We start from the raw sequence: 7285 nt of genomic DNA, 5'->3' as shown, positions 1-7285 counted from the left end.
TGGGGTCGTGGCTGCAGGGGTTGGGGTGGGCCCTGAGCCCCACGCCATCGGTGTCTGCTCGCCAGCCACCCCGAGCCCACTGCCATGGCCTCGGCACGCCTTCCAGCTACGAGGGGAGCAGACATCCAGGCGTGGCTGGCCAGGGCGCTCCTCCCTGCTGGGGTCTTGGCGCTGCTGAGGTGACCGGACAGAGCTGGGTCCTGTGCCCCTGCAGCCTTCAGGGACAGACTTGACTTGGATGTGGGTGTCGGAGGCCAACAGGGAGCCAGCCCGTCTGCTGCAGAGCGCTGGCACCGGGGAAGTGGCTAGGCGGCCAGTGCTGACCAGGCCGGACGTCTCTCCCCACAGCCTTGAGGACAGCCATCACTTCCACCCCCAGCCTGCTGGGAAACCTCTGGAAGGCCGGCGGTTCCAGTGCCGGCCTTCTGCCGTGCCTGAGTCAGGCGGCAGATGAGCCAGGTCAGCTGGGGGTCCTGGGCTGCTGGGTGCCCTGCCCCCCGCCCGCACCCCCGAAGGCTCGCTGCAGAAACCCTGAGGGAGGGGGAGGGTGTTCTATCCCTTCCCAGGGTGGGACAGGGCACTCAAGGGATTTCTTAGCACAGCCCTCCTGAGGACCAGCAGGAAGTGCCATTTCTACCACTGGATGAATGGGTGAACTGAGGCTCAGAGTCTGCCCGAAACTCTTGCCCAAGGCCACACTGTGAGGAAATGGTAGAGGGGGCACACGTGCCCTGCCCCACCCTCTGCCCCCGCAGACTTTGCTGCAGAGCCCAAAGTCACAGAATCCCAAACTCCCTGGGTTGCACAGGGGGCCGAACCAGCCCCCGGTCCCTGCAGAAGACTCCTTGTATCTCCCCCACTCTGGCTGGGAGGTGACACTGACGAAAAGCAGGGCCCTGCCCTGTGGGTCCTGCGCCCCCTGGCTTGCATCACGAATCCTCTAGAAATGGCGTCTCTCTCTGACTGCCACCATCCATAGCTCCCCTTAGCCCGCGGGGCCAGATGCCCCTCCTCGGCCCCAGTGCACCCATCAGGCCAGCCCCAGCCCCTCTGCCTCCGCCTCCAACTGCACAGAAGTGGCCTGGAAAAGCCATCATCCCAGCCTGGCCCGGGAGGTTCCCCCAAGCATTTTAGGTCCCAGCAGGTGCCAGACCCCACAGGGAGATGCTCTCAGCCTGGTTCCCAGAGCCTGAGGTCCTGTCTGCCCTCTGCCCCTCTCCTTCAGGTCCTAGTTTTGTTCCCCAAATCCCTGATCCCATGGCCACTCGGGCCTCTGACTGCCGTGTCCCTCTTGGCCATCTGAGCCACCCAGAGGCAGCTGGTGGGGGAGAAGCAGGGGCCGCTTCAGAGTTGCATGGAGCCTGGGACCACCCCCAGCCCGCTGCCCCTTGTCCTGCAGCTCTGTTCCAGGCTGGGGTTTCTGCCGAGTTTGGCCTTCAGATGCCGTGGATCACGAGAGCTGGCTGTGAGGAGGCCGGGTAGAGCCCCAGTCCCCTAAACCTGAACGATGTGTCACCATAGGGAGGGGCAGTCATGAGTCGTCTGAGTCCCTGGCACCTCCACTGGGCTTGGGAACGTCAGCGATACCAGCCTGCCAATGAGCGCGAGCTGGGCTGCTCTGCGGACTGCTATGGGGGCCGAGCAGCCTCTGGAGGAGCTGAGGCTGGTGGCGTGTGGGCAAGTGGGCAGCTCCCGTAGGCACCCAGGAGCTGCCCCACCCCAGAGTAGAGAGGGTGGGGGGACAAGCCAAACAGAGTCCCAGAGGGCGTGAAGGAAACCCTGGGGGACCCTGGGGCTGGGGACTCCAGGTGAGGGGAGGGCTTTCACCCCAGGGGAGTGAACCACAGCCCCAGGGAGCACTGGGAAACTGGTTTTGGAAGCCTGGAGAAGGGCCTGGCTCTAGGGCTACCAGTTAGCCTCTGGCCTGGGGCAGGACTGAGCAGACTCCCTCTCCGTCCTCCCAGGGCAGGCACCTCTGCCTCTCCCCGCACTGGCTTCCTTGAAGATACGATTCACAGAAAAGGTTTTGTGGGTGATCGGGTGTGGGCCCCAGTATGTGAGCAGAGGGGACAGAGGGGGTGGGAGGAGAACTGAGTGCCCCTGGCACCAGCTGACAGGACAAGAGGGGGCAGAGCTGGCAGGGCCCGGGGGTGCCTGCCTCCAGAGGGGGCCCATGTTCACCCCCACCCCATGCTCACAGCAGGGTGCCCCAGGACAGTCACCATCACCCTCTAGCCCCAGGATTTGACCTAAGCCCTTGGGCTGGTGTGTCCCCTCCCACCAGCAGGGCCAACAGGCACAGGGAGGGGTGGGCAGCTCAGGGCAGGGACCAAGCTCTCCAACCCTGGGGAAGAACTTTCTAACAATCCAGGGTGTTGGCAGGGAAGGAGAGGGGCTCCAGACATGCCATTGAAAGGACAAACAGCCCAGTGGCCTAGCAGGTGGGGCTTTGGAGGCCCCGGATCTGGGACTGGGGCCCTGCCCGGAGGCGAGCCAGACAGCGCCGGGCCCTACTGGGAGTCTGGGAGCTGGGCTGCCGCCCGCAGCTCACGTGCTCCAAGGGTGGCCCTGGGGGCCGGCCACGGCCTCAGGCTGCATCCCCAGGAGGCCAAGGACAAGTGATGGCTGGGACAGGCCTGTCTCCTTGGGGCTTCTCCAGGGAGTGGAGGAGGGCTGGTGGTGGGTGGGCCTGGGAAGGGGCTCATGACAGATCCCCCCTCTGGGACTCGACGCCGGTGCTGGAAGGGATGCTCTGTGGTCCTGAATGACTAAGGAATGTTGCTAAAGAAAGGAACCGCTTTCTTGTCTTAGGAACACACCCTCTCTTCCGGTCCTTCCCCATTCACGCTCCTCTGATGGGCCAGGGCCACTGATGGGATTGGGGAGAAATTGGGGCCAATGCTTGCATGTCACCCTGCATGACAGCCAGAGGGCCAGCACCCCACATTTCTGGGCCCCTAAAATGAGCTGGTACAGAACTGCCACCAGAACCATTGGTGAAGGGGCTGGGCTGTGGACTCCCCATCGACATAGTGGGGTCCCTGGCCCCTGCTCCAGGGCAGGGCATAAAAGCGGTCGGACGGTTAATGCCCTCTGTGAGCTGGGTCCCGGCACGTGAAGGTGGGCCGGTCGCTGCCTCGCCGTGGGGGCCCTCCCTGCTCCCAGCCTTCTTCCCACCGCCTGGTCTTGGCGGCTCGGAGACAGTGCTATGGCTTCCTTTCGATGCACGCACAGAGAACTGCCCTGAGAGGTTCACCCACGCTGGCCCACGGCAGCCGGACACCGGAAGTTGCACAGAAAGGCGCCTCTGCCGAACCGCCAGCCTTCCCAGGGTGTGGGTGGCGGTGGTGGCCATGCGCTCTCCCTACTCACCATCCCGCAGCCCTGGCTGCGCATTCCTGGGCACCATCTCCAGCCGGTCTCAATCTCAATCAGTCCCTACCTCGTGGAGAGCTGGCCGGCCAGGGAGGGGTGAGTGCACAGAAGCAGGAGCCCCCAGAGGGCAGGACTGGCCACCGAATCGGCAACCTGAGTGGTCCTTACGAAGACTTCAGCTGCGTGAGGACAATCTCCCTGGCCTGAGCGAGGTCTGCCCCGCCCGCCCCACCCAGCACCCTGCCCTGGAGGACCCCGGGCCTTCTGCTGCACTCAGCGGAGCAACTCGGGAAGCTCTCACCACCGGGTGCCCAGGCCCCAGCCCCGCCCCGCCCATGGAGCAGCGAGGTGCTGTTCCCATCCCCCAGCCTTCCAGGATACTCAGTGGCACACCCAGACAGAGGGCTCCGTTCTCCCTTGTTCCTCTCCTGGGTCCCTCGGCACTTCCCTCAGCATGCCAGCCATCTTGAGAGCTTGCGGGACGGGGCCAGTGGGCCTGCCCCCTCTCACTCCAGTCCCCGCGCACTGCACTTGACCATAAGCTATCATCGTCAACATGCAAGTGACTTTGCGGGCTCCCTGGATGCTATGGGGTCAATAGCCTGGATTTGTCAGTCAGGAGCTCTGAGTCCTGGCCCCAGTTCTGCCCCTGACTGGCTGTGCCACTGTGGGCAGGTTCCTGCCCCTCTCTGGGCCTCAGTTGCCCCCTCTGTACAATGGATGGGGTGGGAATGGGACCAGCAGGGGCCACGGCTCCCCTCCCAAACGGCTCTGGAGGGCAACCTTGTCGCTACACTTTGTTTCAGAACTGGAGTTCTCTCTCCATTCCTGAGATGCCCCCAGGCACCAGTGGGGGGCGGCCTTTGGGGGACAGAGCATCTAGCCTGGGAGCTCTTGAACCTCACCCCTTCCTAAAGGTGCCCATCCTGGGCTGGTGGTGTCCTCGCATCTACCCGTGGTCCCCAGAAGCCCTCCGGGGCCACAGGCCAAGCCTGCCTGTGGCTAACACAGCACAGTTGCCTGAGTCTCCTTCTGCACCCCGCTTTGGAACCTCAATCCAAGGGGGCTCTGGGGCAGAGAGGACTGAGCTGTCCAGGCAGCCCCGCCCGGGGACCCCCCAGCCAGGACTCTGTGGACCCACACCTCTCCCGGGAGGAGGTGGAGGCACGGCATTGGCCTGTGGGTAAGCATGGAATATCTGGGCAGGGAGCCTGGGGTGTGCCTGGGAAACCGAGTCTCTGAGCCCACGCCGTGGACTAGCCCCAGGCCGTGGGGACCGCTCCCCAGTGACGAGCTTGGGTGGCCGCCCAGAGGTCCTCCTAACCAGGGCCGAGTGCAAAGTGCACCCGGGACTTGCAGTGAACTAAGGGGGCCATTGGCAGAGTGAGGGTGCCAGCCGCCCAGCCATGCCTGGATGACGCTCTGGGGTAGCGGCCAAGGGGAAGAACCCCGAGGGGGGAGGCAGAGAGGGCAGATGTGGGGCAGAGCTGAGCAAGGTCAGAGGGGTGAACGAAGGGGATGTAGAAGGTGCCTGGAGGACAGCGGGGAGAAGACGCAGAAATGGGACAAGGACCCAGGGGGCCGCAGGGTGGCGACGAAGGGGCGCGGACCAGGAGCCTGCAGCCGTGCAGTGGGAATCCACAAGCAGCCTAGGGGCGGGAGAGGGCGGTGAGGGGGCAGCAGACCCAGGGGTTAGGCAGTGAAAGCAGCTCAGGGCCAGCGTAGGAACAGCGGGGACACTACGGGGCTTGTGGAGGGGGGGACCCTACCTGAGGAGGGGAAGCGGCGGGCACAGGCTGGCTGGTTGGCGGTCTTGAGGGTCGGGCAGTCCGTGCGTCTGTCGGTCCGTCGGGTCGTCGGAGAGCAGCTGCTCACTCCTGGGCAGTTCGTGGAGAGAGGGAGACAGAGGCGGTGGCAGCGGCGGGAGGGAGGCTAAAGGCTGGGCGGGCGGGCCGACGACGGGAGGGGACGGCGGGGAGGGGGCGGGGAGGGAGGAAAGGAGGGAGGGGGCTGGTGGCGTGGAGAGGGAGGGAGAGAGGGAGGGAGGGAGGGAGGGGGCAGGCTTCCCGGCCCCCCTGGCAGCTTCAGAGGGAGTAATTTTCTTGTAGACAGCTGGGCTAGCTGCACCCCTCCCCCTTGCGCCCCCCAGGACTCCCCCCACTCTGCCTGCCCCCCCTCTGCACCCTGGGGCACACAGTGAAGGGACACACAGTCTAACTCACACAAGGACCCTTGGCGGCTCTGGGCAGGCGCAGTCTCAGAGATTCAAACTTTCCACTATCCGGATGGGGCCACTGAGGCCCAGAGAGGGGCGGGAGCTGGCTTGCGGGTGTTAGGGCGGGCGGAAGAGAGGGAGAGGGCAGAAATGGAGGGGAGACCGGGGCAGGTGGCCTCTGATTGCTAGTCCAGGGACGGGGCCCCGGAATTTGGTCCTGAGCCTTCCTCAGCCTGGAAAGGGATCAGGGTGGCAGCTGTTGTGGATTTCTGGAAGGGCTTGATCTAGGCTCCCGGGCACTCCAGGCACCCCACCTCCCAGCCCACTGCAGCCTCTTTTCCCTAAAAAAGAGGAAGCGGTCCTGTCTGTGTGATCTCAGGATGGGACTCAGCTGGGGGCTGGCAGGACGCAGCACAGATACTGGGGGTCCTCCCCAGCTTGCCTGCCCCGAGCTGAGGCTCAGAGAAGCTGATTCAGAGAGGAGGAGCCAGCGAGTCATCCTTGCTCCATCTGAGCAGGTCCCCTAGGGTGCAGTAACTGTTGGGTGGGGTCCCATTCCTCCCCCGGCCCGTGTACCTAGCCTCGGTCATGGGGAGACTCCTGCAAGAGCAGTTTTGGGGAGACAAACGTGAGGGTTTAGACGGGGCGAGAAACTGAGGCGGGGAGCGGCACTGAGATCTGCAAAGGAGAATAGGGAAGAAACGAAGGCAGGCAACATGAGACAGGACAGAACTCCACTGAGAGGAAAAGAAAGATGCATAGAAAGAGAAACAGCTCAACAGGGCAGAGGCCGAGGGCGGGCCAGGGAGAGGGGGGGCCATGAAAGGAAAGCAGGGGTGAGGCCCGAGGGTCCCGCGCACCCGGCCAGCTGTTGTTTAGGCTTTTGGTGCTCAGCTTCAGGCCATCAGGCAGGTAAGGGTCTAGAAAGTTCTGCCAGGGGGAGTGGCTGGGCCCAGACCCCTCTTCTGTTCACCAGCATCAGTTCAGGGACCCCCTGGTCAGACCTGGGACACAATGGTGGCCTGACCAAGCCGCCTGCCTGCAAGAAGCTTCCAGGCTGGGCCACGACAAAGGGAGAAGTAAGAAAAGCAGGGCCAGGTCGGGAGCTCCAACTCCTTCTTGTTTTCCTGGGTGAGGCAGTTACAGATGGTTGCGAGCAGGAGATTGGAGAGAACACGTGCCCTTCCAGACACGGGGAGTCGGTTTTGCTTGTTTGTTTGTTTTTTACTGTTTATTGGCGACATATTCAAACATCTCTGGGTCGCCCCACTGAGCTTCAGCATCCCCCAACCCACGTATAAAACACTGTGCTCCACGAAAGAAGTTAGTTGAAGACGACCACATATTGCATGATTCTGCATGAAATGTCTAGAACAGGCAAATCTACAGGGACAAAAAGTACATTCGTGGTTTCTTAGGGCCAGGGGGGATGGTGGTGGATAGAGTGGTGACAGCTAAAGGTATAAGTTTTCTTTTGGACGTGATGAAAATGTGCTAAAATCGACTATGATGATGTTGCACCCTCTGTGAATATACTAAATAAAAACCATTGAACTGTACACATTAAATAGGTGAATTGTATGGTATGTAAATTTTATCTCCATAAAGCTGTTTACAAAATTTTCAAATGAAAAGAAATAGGCACAAGGCATGCCCATTGCCCAGGGAGCCAAGTCGCTTACTGAGTAAGGTCCC

At 62.5% G+C, this 7285-nt stretch overlaps 1 protein-coding gene across 1 annotated transcript in view; it reads right to left on the bottom strand.

Annotated features, from left to right (window-relative positions):
- Positions 1 to 5312, bottom strand: part of BGN (biglycan) — a 14457-nt gene extending 9145 nt beyond the window's left edge. The window contains exon 1 of the mRNA XM_029240684.1: positions 5145 to 5312. The gene's annotated coding sequence lies outside the window, so the exon portion shown is untranslated. The remainder of the gene's footprint in view (positions 1 to 5144) is intronic.
- Between the last annotated feature and the right edge of the window lie 1973 nt (positions 5313 to 7285).

This window comes from Monodon monoceros, unplaced genomic scaffold (assembly GCF_005190385.1).
Source record: "Monodon monoceros isolate NGI ecotype Baffin Bay Population unplaced genomic scaffold, NGI_Narwhal_1 Super_Scaffold_22, whole genome shotgun sequence".
Taxonomy (NCBI): Eukaryota; Metazoa; Chordata; class Mammalia; order Artiodactyla; family Monodontidae; genus Monodon; species Monodon monoceros.
This window is presented reverse-complemented; position numbering and strand designations above follow the sequence as displayed.